Raw genomic sequence first — 15,603 nt, 5'->3', positions numbered from 1 at the left:
GCAGCTAATAGGTTTACTGCATGTCAACATTTCTTTCTGAAGCCCCCAAACATATTTGAAGGTACAATACAAGTACAATACACGACTGGGGTTCAATGGGACCACAGTGTTGTTCCCTAAATAAGTTAACCTGATGTATAAATATGGAGTAACTGATAAAGGGAGACTTGTCAACAAACAAGTCCAACCCCCCTCTAGCCCAGCCTTTCAGCTCTACCCAGGAGGGCAGCTCAAAGGCAAATATTTTAAGAGATCAGGGAGGGGGGGCAGCGCTGATTGACATAAGAGAGAAAGAGAAACCAACCAAGGAGGGCCTACAGCAGCACCTAGATCTTCTGCACAGATTCTGCCAGACCTGGGCCCTGACACTAAATCTCAGTAAAACAAAAATAATTGTGTTTCAAAAAAGGTCCAGTTGCCAGGACCACAAATACAAATTCCATCTAGAAACCATTGCCCTAGAGCACACAAGAAACTATACATACCTCGGCCTAAACATCAGCGCCACAGGTAACTTCCAGAAAGATGTGAACGATCTGAGAGACAAGGCAAGAAGGGCCTTCTATGCCATCAAAAGGAACATAAAATTCGACATACCAATTAGGATCTGGCTAAAAATACTTGAATCAGTTATAGAACCCATTGCCTTTATGGTTGTGAGGTCTGGGGTCCGCTCACCAACCAAAAATTCACAAAATGGGACAAACACCAAATTGAGACTCTGCATGCAGAATTCTTTAGAGATATCGTCCGTGTACAACGTAAAACACCAAATAATGCATGCAGAGCAGAATTAGGCCGATACCCGCTAATGATCAAAATCCAGAAAAGAGACGTTAAATTCTACAACCACCTAAAAGGAAGCAATTCCCAAACCTTCCATAACAAAGCCATCACCTACAGAGAGATGAACTTGGAGAAGAGTCCCCTAAGCAAGCTGGTCCTGGGGCTCTGTTCACAAACACAAACAGACCCCACAGAGCCCCACTACAACAACACAATTAAACCCAACCAAATCATGAGAAAACAAAAAGAGAATTACTTGACACATTGTAAAGAATTAACAAAAAAACAGAGCAAACTAGAATGCTATTTGGCCCTAAACAGAGAGTACACAGTGGCAGAATACCTGACCACTGTGACTGACCCGAACTTAAGGAAAGCTTTGAGTATGTACAGACTCAGTGAGCATAGCCTTGCTATTGAGAAATGCCGCCGTAGACAGACCTGGCTCTCAAGAGAAGACAGTCTATGTGCACACTGCCCACAAAATGAGGTGGAAACTGAGCTGCACTTCCTAACCTCCTGCCAAATGTATGACCATATTAGAGACACATATTTCCCTCAGATTACACAGATCCACCAAGTATTCGAAAACAAACCCAATTTTGATGAACTCCCTTATCTACTGGGTGAAAAACCACAGTGTGCCATCACAGCAGCAAGATTTGTGACCTGTTGCCACAAGAAAAGGGCAACCAGTGAAGAACAAACACCATTGTAAATACAACCCATATTTATGTTTATTTATTTGCACATTGTTACAACACTGTATATATACATAATATGACATTTGAAATGTCTTTATTCTTTTGGAACTTCTGAGTGTAATGTTTACTGTTAATATTTATTGTTTATTTCACTTTTGTTTACTATCTACTTCACTTGCTTTGGCAATGTTAACATACGTTTCCCATGCCAATAAAGCCCTTAAATTGAATTGAATTGAAAGAGAGAGATCGAAAGATGGAAAAGAGACACAATTATCTGATGGCCAGATGGCTATGCTGATAAAATGCTGATTGGCAGATGAGATTTGATTGCCGTCTCCACTTCTGGGGAGTGGGGGGTGGAGCATACCTCTGACTGTCTGACTAACTGACAGCTGAATGGTGTGTGTGTGTGTCTTTTTTAATTTGAATGCCTGCCCAACCCGACATGCTTGTATACCTCTAGCCACATTTGAACAAACAGACTGAAGGTGTTTATGAGACTGCTGTCTCCCTCTGTCCCTCCCTTCTGTCTCGCAGGGGGAAAATGGCACACAATATAACACCATTTGCTGTGCCACAAGCAGTCATTCAACTGCTGCCAATGAAAACCCTCAAAATAAACAACGTCAAATACACACACACACACACACACACACACACAGAGACAAACATTTTAACACAGAGACGACATGGATGAAGCCCAGATGAGCGAAACCTTTGTCTATGTCTAAAATGGAAAACGTCTTTATTTTGTATTCACCTTAATTCTAAGAGTGCGGTTCTTCTCTTTTTATCACTGACCATTTCAGGTCTATGCACCATCTAGCTACTAAATATAACTACAAATGCACTGGGTTTTTCCTGACTTCACACACACAACAAACAGCAGACATTTGCATAGATACACACACACACACAAACACACACACACACACACATTAATTTATAAATGGTCAAACAAGCATAAATACCCATACATTTAGCCACATTCACAGACCAAGCCCCCAAAGCAATCCCCTCTAACATGCCTTTCAACTTTCACCTTCAGTCACCCCAACTTCACCTCCCCATGCCCATTCCCAAACCCCCCTGTTTTTCTCTTGTTTCCTGGCCCTAAATTCCTCAGCGCAGGCTGGCCAGGGTTTAATAGAGGACCAGGCTCGTAAGCCGGCCTATAAAGGCTGTGTCTGGGCTGGGAAGGAGGCCCCCAGCCAGGCCGACCGCCTCTTTATTGGGATCCAGTCACCTTGGACAGCCATTCACACCACCAGCTGGACCCTCGCATCCCTTCCCCGTAAAAAAAGACACAAAAATAAAATGGAGGGGTCGAAAATCCAAAAGCCACGCACAGCCCCCCTCCTAGCTGCCATCTTCAATGGATAGAACAGTTCTGGCCCAAATGTGGACCCCCCACCTCCCCCCACCCTTCCTCCTCCTCTACCCCCCCTCCAGCCCCCTCTCTCTCACACTAGGGCCTGCGTTTAACAAGAGTGGCGAGACTTCAAAAAGAGTAGAAAAGGGCATAAAGGAATAATCTAATAAAAGAAGAGCGGGACAAATGAAGAGAAAAATAGAGAGGGAGAAAGATAAAGAAATGAGAGTTAGAGGACAGAGAGCTCCCAGTGGCTAGAGAGGTGAAATAAAACTCTGACCCTTTAGCTTTGACCTTGACTGAGGAGATGTTTTGTGAGACCACCACTACCGATATCATTAGTACTAGCTACCAATAGCCTAACAGTCTACTACTACCACTACCAGGATAATAGCGTATGATATTGCCACTCCTATTTGCCATATACATTTAAGCCTACTAGAACGTGTGTGCCCTCAGGCCTGGAGGGAAGCAAAAGTCATTCCGCTACCCAAGAATAGTAAAGCCCCCTTTACTGGCTCAAATAGCCAACCAATCAGCCTGTTACCAACCCTTAGTAAACTTTTGGAAAAAATTGTGTTTGACAATGCTATTTTACAGTAAACAAATTGACAACAGACTTTCAGCATGCTTATAGCGAAGGACATCCAATAAGCACAGCACTTACACAAATGACTGATGATTGGCTGAGAGAAATTGATGATAAAAAGATTGTGGGGGTTGTTTTGTTAGACTTCAGTGCGGCTTTTGACATTATCGATCATAGTCTGCTGCTGGAAAAATGTATGCGTTATGGCTTTACACCCCCTGCTATATTGTGCATAAAGAGCTACCTGTCTAACAGAACACAGAGGGTGTTCTTTAACCCTTTGACACATACCAACAAACGGCTGTGATTATTCTATAGTGGTCCCTGCAGTGTACGCTCAAACCGGTGTGATTAGAACGCTTACTTAAAACAGTCAGTGTTTGAGCTGCCCACACTGTTTTTTCACAGAAACATTTTGCACAAACACAGTCCTCACAAAGTTAGGTCATGAATGTGACCAGTTTATTTCTGGATGCAATGTTGAGACATTCACAGAAGTAGCAACAGCATAACACAATCATCCAAACCGGAAAATGTAGGCTACATTAGTCCTAGCGCTAACTGAGGAAAGATTGGCTTAACAAAAGGTCATATTTAGCTAACTCTCGGCTGACAGAAACCACAATATGATTTAGCTAATAGCAATTACAGAATGCATTGTATAATGTCAACAAACATGGCGCCACACATAGCTGACAAATAGCTTAGCATTAGCTCATCATAATCAGTATAACCTTCAAAAAAGTATTTTACACACATCATAGGTGTCCATTACAATCTATGCACTAATTGGAATGCATTATTTCTCACCAGTACTTGAAAACTGTAAATACATTATGCTCCATTGTGACTACCCTCTAACGCTGTCTGCCAAATGATTTCCCTCTGCTCTTGTTTTCCTTTATAGGATGTCGGTGGGCGGAGCTGGGAGGGTCGTCAGCAAAATGGGACACACCTGGGCGGGTGTGTCCCGGGGATAAAAACACCTTTCCCCCATACATCGAGGAGACTCTCTCCACGCAGACACACTGTTGTGTTTGGTTGTGGCATTTTGGGGCTTCTTTGTGTTCATTTGTTTTGGCACCTCTCAACACCCCTCATTATCACCATCTATGCACGCATCCACTCACTTACACTACTGACTACACACACCATTGTTACTTGGATATAGTTTACTTTATTTAATAAATATGTTTGTTATTTCTTTATCTCCGCGTTGTCTCCCTCTTTGTTACGGTCTACGAGCCGGTTCGTAACATCCATACATACATACTGTATGCTACAGTAGAAACAACAACACAATATACAGAAAATAAGGCACTTACTTTGAAAGGAACGCACATGTCCAATATTATTATTTGTAAGGAAAACAACAATGAATGCAATGCGAGCACCAGCCAGAAAATGTGCCAGTTCGTGCAAGACTGTGCAAATGTCTGCATACTTGATCTGCGGAAACACTGGGGAAGTGCTTGGGCTCTCCTCAAGGAGAGAAGTTTATCCAGCTCAGTAAAGCCTCAAACATAAATTGTCCGCAACAGTGAAATGGGATACTTCTATGTGAATTAATGAGGAGGCGGAACACACTTCAATTCAAACTGTTAGAAAATAAAACTTGTTAAAAAATAATTTGAAATTGACAAGTTGAAACATAGCCTATAGAAAACTGTGTGATAACTGTGTGTTAACTGTCCTGTTGCGTAACAATCACAATTTGGAACATTACGTGCATAAAACAACTCACGCTGGGGCGACCGTTAGAGATATTTGGAACTCACATGTGAAAAGGTTAATGGAAGCCTCTCCAATATAATCCAGGTAGAATCAGGAATTCCCCAGGGCAGCTGTCTAGGCCCCTTTATTTTTTCAATCTTTACTAACGACATTCCACTGGCTTTGAGTAATGCCAGTGTGTCTATGTATGCTGATGACTCAACACTATACACGTCAGCTACTACAGCGACTGAAATGACTGCAACACTTAATAAAGAGCTGCAGTTAGTTTCAGAATGGGTGGCAAGGAATAAGTTAGTCCTAAATATTTCAAAAACTAAAAGCATTGTATTTGGGACACATCATTTATTAAACCCTAAACCTCAACTAAATCTTGTAATAAATTATGTGGAAATGGAGCAAGTTGAGGTGACTAAACTGCTTGGAGTAACCCTGGATTGTAAACTGTCATGGTCAAAACATATTGATACAACAGTAGCTAAAATGGGGAGAAGTCTGTCCATAATAAAGCGCTTCTCTGCATTCTTAACAGCACTATCAACAAGGCAGGTCCTACAGGCCCTGGTTTTGTCACACCTGGACTACTGTTCAGTCTTGTGGTCAGGTGCTACAAAGAGGGACTTAGGGAAATTGCAATTGGCTCAGAACCGGGCAGCATGGCTGTCCCTTGGATGTACACAGAAAGCTAACATTAATAATATGCATGTCAATCTCTCCTGGCTCAAAGTGGAGGAGAGATTGACTTCATCACTACTTGTATTTGTGAGAGGTATTGACATGTTGAATGCACCGAGCTGTCTGTTTCAACTACTGGCACACAGCTCGGACACTCATGCATACCCCACAAGACACGCCACCAGAGGTCTCTTCACAGTCCCCAAGTCCACAGACTATGGGAGGCGCACAGTACTACATAGAGCCATGACTATTCCACATCAGGTAACTGATGCAAGCAGTAGAATCAGATTTTAAAAACTGTTTTAAAAATGGTCTAACTGCCTTAATTTTTCTGGACCCCAGGAAGAGTAGTTGCTGTCTTGTCAGCAGCTAATGGGAATCCATAATAAATACAAATACAAATACCATAAGTAGTAGCTACCAATAGCCTAACAGTCTACTACCACCACTACCATTAGTACTAGCTACCAATAGTACTACTACTAGACCAATAGCCTAAAACCACTACCAATACCACTACCACTATCGGTAACCCAACATCTTACTACCATCAACACTACAACCAATAGCATATTTGGGATGCTACCACTACTTCAACTGTTGCTCCTATGGTCATAGGGAATTAGTGCACTACATAGGGAATAGGGTGCCTTTTGGGACACCCATGCTGTCAGTAGAGGCAGGTAGTGGAGGTAGTAGGGTCGTGGGGAGTGGGTTGGTGCTGAGTGAGGGACACTGTAACCGGAGTGCTGTTTTCTGTTTATGTAGTAACACTGACAATGAAAGAAATGCCTTGAAAAAAGACTCCTATTGAAAAGGAGGAGCTGCATGTGGCGCCAGGGGAGAGGTAGTGACTGACAATGTCTGAACAGAGGGGGGAGAGGTGGAGAGAGGGGGAGAGGTGGAGAGAGGGAGAGAGAAAAGGGGGAGAAGACAGAAGGACACAAGATAAAGGGAGCGAGGGAGACAGAGAAAGAGGAAGAGGCATAGAAGGACACGAGTGAGGGAGAACAGGAGAACATAGAGAAATAGATAGGGACAATCCCAGCTCCACCTGGCTGGAAGAGACAGAGAGAGAGGGGGCCTGAATCTGTCAGGATCTGTCATCACCCTGAACTGAGCCCAGCCTCTGAGCCTCAGCCTGAAAAAACGCCCCTCTCTCTCTCCTTCTGTCTCTCTCTTCACCCACGGCTCACCTCACAGCGTCACTACATCAATCAGCACACATCCATAGGACTACCCCCAGACAAGCAATTAGACCAGCTCCACCCCTCACAACTCCCTCTATCTCGCTTTATTCCTCTCTCGCCCACCTCCCTCTCTCCATCCTTGTTTATCCCTCTCTACCTTCCTTCTTCCACCTTTTCACTTTGTGCAAAAGTGGGTCTGTGTCTACCCTGGTGCTTTAGTTGCCTGCAGTTTGCTCTTTCTCTCTCTCTTGCTCTCACCTTCTTTCTCTCCCTCTTGCTTTCGCTCTCTCTCGCTCCCACTTTCTCTCTCTCTGCTTCTCCTTCAGTGTGTCTCCTCAGCTCTACACATCTCTCTCTTTCTCTCTCTCTCTCGCACTCCCACTCTCTTTCTCTCCCTCTTGCTTTCTCGCTCTCTCGCTCCCTCTTTCTCTCTCTCTGCTTCTCCTTCAGTGTGTCTCAGCTCGACACATCACTGTTTAGAAAACAAAAGCTCCTGTGAAACCTGAGGCCTTCCTTCTCAGCCCCCAGAAGCCTGGGACTCAATTAGCATGACAATCCCCATCCTGAGTGCCGTGTGTCAGCCTGGGCTCTGAGGAGGGGTGGGGGTGATGGTGGGTGTGGGTGGGGAGGGCAGGTACAGCAGAGCCATCACCATTCCGTATCATTTTACTCCTAATCCCCTCAGTCTCTGCATGGCTTCTTTGTGCAGGGGAGGGAGCGAGTCTTCATAATCCCCCTCTGTCACTTATACATGCACCACTACCGTCGATTGGCCTTCACACTCTCCCCCATCTATCCCCCTCTTTCTCTCTGTCTGTCTTTCAACCATGCAGCATAGGTCTGTCTTAACTCGCTCTACAGCTGCTAGCTATTACAGCTGTGGCTTGAGGCTGTAATAGCTAGCCATGTGAGGCCATGCCAACTTTTCACGTAATTACAGAGTTCTCTTGACTTATGAAACTTATTACATGTCTGAATGAACCTCATTGTAGATACAGGCTTGTCAGTTACACAATTAAAAACAATTTGTCAGTGTAGGCTATAGCGTATGTTAGTACAGTTTGATTGCTACAACAGGCGAACCATGAAGAAGCTTTAGTCAAGACCTTATGCAAACTTTTCACCCATATGTCATATGTCACATGGATCTCAGCGGTGAGAAATGTGTTTTCATATCCAGCACGCGCCCACACGCACACAGTGTAGCGTGTTGAATGTATGCTGTGATGAAGGGCTCCTTTCATTCGCTGTGGGCGACAGAGTGTAGCGCATCGCTTGAGGGGCAGCTCAGACGTCTCAGGGGTGAGCTTCAGTCAGCCTGGGGGGCTGACAGACCCTCTCCATGGGATGTTACTCAAATCAAATATAATATGCCATTTAGCAGACGCTTTTATCCAAAGGGGGGGACAATGCAAATAGTCCAGGTAGCCATTTGATTAGCTGACTTGATTAGCGCTCTGGTACCACTTGCCATGCAGTAGCAGCGAGAACAGTCTATGACTAGGGTGGCTGGAGTCTTTCACAATTTTTAGGGCCTTCCTCTGACATCGCCTGGTATAGAGGTCCTGGATGTCAGGAAGCTTGGCCCTAGTGATGTATCTGTAGTGCCTTGCGGTCGGAGGCCGAGCAGTTGCCATACCAGGCAGTGATGCAACTAGTCAGGATGCTCTCGATGGTGCAGCTATAGAACATTTTGAGGATCTGAGGACCAATGCCAAATCTTTTCAGTCTCCTGAGGGGGAATAGGCTTTGTCGTGCCCTCTTCACGACTGTCTTGGTGTGTTTGGACCATGATAGTTTGTTGGTGATGTGGACACCAAGGAACTTGAAGCTCTCAACCTACTCCACTACAGCCCCGTCGATGAGAATGGGTTCGTGCTCGGTCCTTCTTTTCCTGTAGTCCACAATCATCTCCTTTGTCTTGATCACATTGAGGGAGTGGTTGTTATCCTGGCACCACATGGCCAGGTCTCTGACCTCCTCCCTATAGGCTGTCTCATCGTTGTCGGTGATCAGGCCTACCACCGTTGTGTCGTCGGCAAACTTAATGATGGTGTTGGAGTCGTACCTGGCCATGCAGTCATGGGTGAACAGGGAGTACAGGAGGGGACTGAGCACGCACCCCTGAGGGGCCCCTGTGTTGACGATCAGCGTGGCAGATGTGTTGTTACCTACCCTAACCACCTGGGGGCGGCCCGTCGGGAAGTCCAGGATCCAGTTGCAGAGGGAGGTGTTTAGTCCCAGGGTCCTTAGCTTAGTGATGAGCTTTGAGGGCACTATGGGGTTGAATGCTGCGCTGTAGTCAATGAATAGCATTCTCACGTAGGTGGGAAAGGGCAGTGTGGAGTGCAATAGAGATTGCATCATCTTTGGATCTGTTGGGGCGGTATGCAAATTGGAGTGGGTCTAGTGTTTCTGGGATAATGGTGTTGATGTGAGCCATGACCAGCCTTTCAAAGCACTTCATGGCTACAGACGTAGTGCTACCGGTCTATAGTCATTTAAATAATAAATAAATAATATGCCATTTAGCAGACGCTTTTATCCAAAGCGACTTACAGTCATGTGTGCATACATTTTTTTTGTGTATGGGTGGTCCCGGGGATCGAACCCACTACCTTGGCGTTACAAGCGCCGTGCTCTACCAGCTGAGCTACAGAGGACCACAGGCAGGTTACCTTAGTGTTCTTGGGCAAAGGGACTATGGTGGTCTGCTTGAAACATGTTGGTATTACAGACTCAGTCAGGGACAGGTTGAAAATGTCAGTGAAGACACTTGCCAGTTGGTCAGCGCATGCTCGGACTACACGTCCTGGTAATCTGTCTGGCCCTGCGGCCTTGTGAATGTTGACCTGTTTAAAGGTCTTACTCACATCGGCTACGGAGAGCGTGATCACACAGTCGTCCGGAACAGCTAATGCTCTCATGCATGCGTCAGTGTTGCTTGCCTCGAAGCGAGCATAGAAGTGATTTAGCTCGTCTGGTAGGCTCGTGTCACTGGGCAGCTCGCGGCTGTGCTTCCCTTTGTAGTCTGTAATAGTTTGCAAGCCCTGCCACATCCGACGAGCATTGGAGCCGGTGTAGTACGATTCAATCTTACTCCTGTATTGAAGCTTTGCCTGTTTGATGGTTCGTCAGAGGGCATAGGGGGATTTTTTATAAGCGTCCGGGTTAGAGTCCCGCTCCTTAAAAGTGGCAGCTCTACCCTTTAGCTCATTGCGGATGTTGCCTGTAATCCATGGCTTCTGGTTGGGGTATGTACTTTTGTACGCGTCTCTGTGTGTGGAGTAAAGGTGGTCTAGAGTTTTTTTCCCTCTGGTTGCACATTTAACATGCTGGTAGAAATGAGGTAAAACTGATTTAAGTTTCCCTGCATTAAAGTCCCTGGCCACTAGGAGTGCCGCCTCTGGCTGAATGTTTTCCTGTGTTTGCTTATGGCTTTATACAGCTCATTGACTGCGGTCTTAGTGCCAGCATAGGTTTGTATGGTGGTAAATAGACAGCTACGAAAAATATAGATGAAAACTCTCTTGGTAAATAGTGTGGTCTACAGCTTATCATGATATACTCTACCTCAGGCGAGCAAAACCTCGAGACTTCCTTAATATTAGATTTCGTGCACCAGCTGTTGTTTACAAATATACACAGACCGCCACCCTTGTCTTACCGGAGGCCGTTGTTCTATCTTGCCGATGCAGCGTAAACCTCGCCAGCTGTATGCTATCCATGTCGTCGTTCAGCCACGAGTAGGTGAAACATAAGATATTACTGTTTTTAATGTCCCGTTGGTAGGATATTCATGATCGTAGCTCGTCAATTTTGTTATCCAATGATTGTACGTTGGCTAATATGACTGATGGAAGAGGCAGATTACCCACTCGCCGTCGGATGCTTACAAGGCACCCCGACCTACATCCCCGATATCTCTGTCTCTTTCTCCTGCGAATGACGGGGATTTGGGCCTTGTCGGGTGTCTGAAGTAAATCCTTCGCGTCCGACACGTTGAAAAAAAAATCTTCGTCCAGTACGAGGTGAGTAATCGCTGTCCTAATATCCATAAGCTATTTTCGGTCGTAAGAGACGGTGGCAGAAACATTATGTACAAAATAAGTTACAAATAACGCAAAAAAACACACATAATAGCACAATTGGTTAGGAGCTTGTAAAACGGAAGCCATCTCCTCCGGCACCATTAATACTATGGAGTATCCTGTGATTTTGTCTACGTTTGCCTCTCTTGTATTTTCTCTAGTAGTCCTTACAAGAGGAACATTTTGGATTATGAACAAAATAGTTCTAGGGGCAGTAGTTTTCCTGACCCAGGGATCTGACAAGGAAAAACTCCATGTCCTAGTGATACCTGGCAATAACGTAATAGTCATTTTTCCTGGTCAGGTCACATGGCTTTATCTAGTTCTAATGATCGATATGAGATGGCATTTTATAGAGATGACTTTCTGCACAAATGTATGTAGTGCCAACATAATGGAATCTCGGTACATGACTGTAGGCATTCAGTTTTAAATTGCCCGTGCTCCAATCTACAGTATGGCGTTATCAGGTCTCCAAAGACTAATTTGGTTAGCAAATTTTTTTTTTACATAACTTCTCGCCTCACAAAATGTTCTGGAGTGTGCTGTGGAATGTGTGTGTGTGTGAATGTGTGTGAGTGTAGGCTTGTTTCAGCTTATGAACATGTTGGAATGTGTGTGGCGGTTTTCAGTGTGACTTTCAGTGTGACTTTCAGTGTGACTTTCAGTGTGAAATAGGGTAACAACACATACAGTATGTTGGAACAACACACATGCACCGCAGAGGAGGCTGCTACGGGGAGAATGGCTCATAATAATGGCCAGAATGGAGTAAATTGAATGGCATCAAACACATGGTTTTCATCTGTTTGATACCATTCCATTCACTCCATTCCAGCCATTATACTCCATTCCAACCATTATTATGAGCCATCATCCCCTCAGCAGCCTCCACTGACACGCACACCACCTTAAGCCTGATCAGAAGGAGAAAATGGAGACTACATTAACTCATCCCATCCTGTATATACCAAGAAACAGGAAAACAATTCCCATGTGTGTCTTCAAATTTATATGTCCACCATGACCACTCAGACTTTGAAATGAGCATGCTGTGGGCAAATTTTTGAATGTCTGAACTGATTTAATGGATGGTTCTAGAGTTGTATCTGTACCGTGGTGTTGAAAGTACTAGTTCACTATTACAGATAGGCCTATGTTTACAGATAACCTATAGGGAAGAGATAGGCCTGAACCCCAGGAGAGGATATGCTGAGTGCGTGTATATGTGTGTGCGTGTGTGTGTGTGTGTGGGGGGAGGGTGGGGGGGGGGTTATGGTTGAAGAGATTTCAGTCCAAAATGTGAAGCAATGGCACTTCCTTTCATCAGCTGTCTTAAGTTCAATACCTACACAACCCATCCTCCCTCACCACCCTTCCCCCGCCCCGCCCTGGCCTGTCCCATATCCCTCCCTCCCTCTCTCCCCCCTTCTGCCTTCCTGCCCTGTTGGGAGGAGGAGTCCTTCCTGTCATTGGGAGCCTCTTTGAAAGGAAAGCCTGTGATAAAACCAGGCTACCATCCAGGAGATGGCTCCATAAAAACAGCAACACCAAACACACAGGCAAGAGGGGGTCACACACACAAACACATGAGCACACACCAGCTCATGCATGCACACACACAATCAGAGAGGAATTATCACACCCTTACTAGAACAACACACAGCCGTGGACTATACAGCAAACACACATACACACACACACAGATTATGTGGAGAGTAATGCTGCAAATTCACCTACAGATGTAGGATCTTAATTTGATCATCCTGTTGCAGGGAACTTTCAGGAAATGTACAACTTGTGGTGTATTTGAGGTTTAAAAAGGCTTCTGAAGTTTGTAATTTCCACTTTGAAATGTCAGACTTGAAATTTCAGACTTGACCCCTACAAAAATGTCCATTAATTATAACCCACATAATACTTAATATTTCCAGTTGCTGCAGGAATATTTTTAGCAGAATGGCTCAAATTAAGATCCTACATCTGTACTGACTTTCGTATATGTTCACTCTATAAATACCACTGCAGTGTTTTATGCAATATTTACTCCCATGTGTTTTTCTCCTAACAGAGATGGACAGGAAAGCATGGTTTCTCTGTGAAGGGGGGTTCTTTTTTAGGGACGGTTGTTAAATCAGGATTGCCCCTCACATTCACTGGCCTGCATACAAAGCAGCCTTTCTTCTTTACAACACCTCATAAAGCTACCTTTTTATTTCACCCCTTTTTTGATGAAAAGGAGTCAACATTTGGCCACCCCTCATCTCCTCATCTCCCCTACTCACCAACTACCCCTACTTTCCGCACAACACTTTCCTGTCAGACGACCAACACTATGCTTCAAACAGCCATGCCTTCCTAATCCCACCTTGATGAACAACAACACTGAGACAAAAACACACATAGACCTACAGTTGAAGTCGGAAGTTTACATACACTTAGGTTGGAGTCATTAAAACTTGTTTTTCAACCACTCCACAAATTTCTTGTTAACAAACTATAGTTTTGGCAAGTCGGTTTGGACATCTACTTTGTGCATGACACAAGTACATTTTCCAACAATTGTTTACAGACAGATTATTTCACTTATAATTCACTGTATCTTATTTCCAGTGGGTCAGAAGTTTACATACACTAAATTGACTGTGCCTTTAAACAGCTTGGAAAATTCCAGAAAATGGCTTTAGAAGCTTCTGATAGGCTAATTTACATCATTTGAGTCAATTGGAGGTGTACCTGTGGATGTATTTGAAGGCCTACCTTCAAACTCAGTGCCTCTTTGCTTGACATCATGGAAAAATCAAAAGAAATCAGCCAAGACCTCAGAAACAAAATTGTAGACCTCCACAAGTCTGGTTCATCCTTGGGAGCAATTTCCAAACGCCTGAAGGTACCACGTTCATCTGTACAAATAATAGTACGCAAGTATAAACACCATGGGACCACGCAGCCGTCATACCGCTCAGGAAGGAGACACGTTCTGTCTCCTAGACATGAACGTACTTTGGTGCGAAAAGTGCAAATCAATCCCAGAAGAACAGCAATGGACCTTGTGAAGATGCTGGAGGAAACAGGTACAAAATTATCTATATCCACAGTAAAACGAGTCCTATATCAACATAACCTGAAAGGCCGCTCAGCAAGGAAGAAGCCACTGCTCCAAAACCGCCATAAAAAGCCAGACTACGGTTTGCAACTGCACATGGGGACAAAGATCGTACTTTTTGGTGAAATGTCCTCTGGTCTGATGAAACAAAAATAGAACTGTTTGGCCATAATGACCATCGTTATGTTTGGAGGAAAAAGGGGGATGCTTGCTAGCCGGAGAACACCATCTCAACCGTGAAGCACGGGGTGGCAGCATCATGCTGTGGGGGTGCTTTGCTGCAGGAGGGACTGGTGCACTTCACAAAATAGATGGCATCATGAGGAAGGAAAATGATGTGGCTATATTGAAGCAACATCTCAAGACATCAGTCAGGAAGTTAAAGCTTGGTCGCAAATGGCTCTTCCAAATGGACAATGACCCCAAGCATACTTCCAAAGTTGTGGCAAAATGGCTTAAGGACAACAAAGTCAAGGTATTGGAGTGGCCATCACAAAGCCCTGACCTCAATCCTATAGAACATTTGTGGGCAGAACTGAAAAAGCGTGTGCGAGCAAGGAGGCCTACAAACCTGACTCAGTTACACCAGCTCTGTCAAGAGGAATGGGCCAAAATTCACCCAACTTATTGTGGGAAGCTTGTGGAAGGCTACCCGAAACATTTGACCCATGTTAAACAATTTAAAGGCAATGCTACCAAATACTAATTGAGTGTATGTAAACTTCTGACCCACTGGGAATGTGATGAAAGAAATAAAATATGAAATAAATAATTCTCTCTACTATTATTCTGACATTTCACATTCTTAAATAAAGTGGTGATCCTAACTGACCTAAGACAGGGCATTTTTACTAGGATTAAATGTCAGGAATTGTGAAAAACTGAGTTTAAATGTATTTGGCTAAGGTGTATGTAAACTTCCGACTTCAACTGTACACACACATCCAACCATTGAGTCAATGTGTTGTGGCCATGTATGGGAGAGACTGTTATGACACAATAAAGAGGGGAATGACAGAGTGTGAGACAAGCTGGAACAAGACTAGATGGAAAATACTATTCATTACAACAGGTGAGGCACTACAGTGCTGCCTGGCTGCTTCCTCATGCTACAGTAACTGCTTTTCAATAACTCTACCAAGCTAATCCCATTACTTACAAGATTGTTTGAGTTACACTGAAATTGGGAAACAATTTGTCATTACTGTCAAGAACCACTAATCCTAGTGCAGTACAAGTGGTTCAGTCACCGCAATTACTAAAGCACTCATCTGACTGAGCGAGGTTTGAGTATCCAAACAACCTAGCACTTTAAGACCAAGATTCTCAACCAGTAAATCAACGTATCAA

At 44.3% G+C, this 15,603-nt stretch overlaps 1 protein-coding gene across 2 annotated transcripts in view; it reads right to left on the bottom strand.

Moving 5' to 3' along the window:
- The window catches only part of LOC121575189 (retinoic acid receptor gamma-A-like), a 72,952-nt gene that overhangs the window by 5,170 nt on the left and 52,179 nt on the right, over nt 1-15,603 (bottom strand). The window lies entirely within an intron of this gene.

Source organism: Coregonus clupeaformis, chromosome 10 (genome assembly GCF_020615455.1).
Source record: "Coregonus clupeaformis isolate EN_2021a chromosome 10, ASM2061545v1, whole genome shotgun sequence".
NCBI classification, from domain to species: Eukaryota; Metazoa; Chordata; class Actinopteri; order Salmoniformes; family Salmonidae; genus Coregonus; species Coregonus clupeaformis.
Note: the sequence above shows the minus strand (reverse complement) of the source record. Positions and strands in the feature narration are given on the sequence as shown.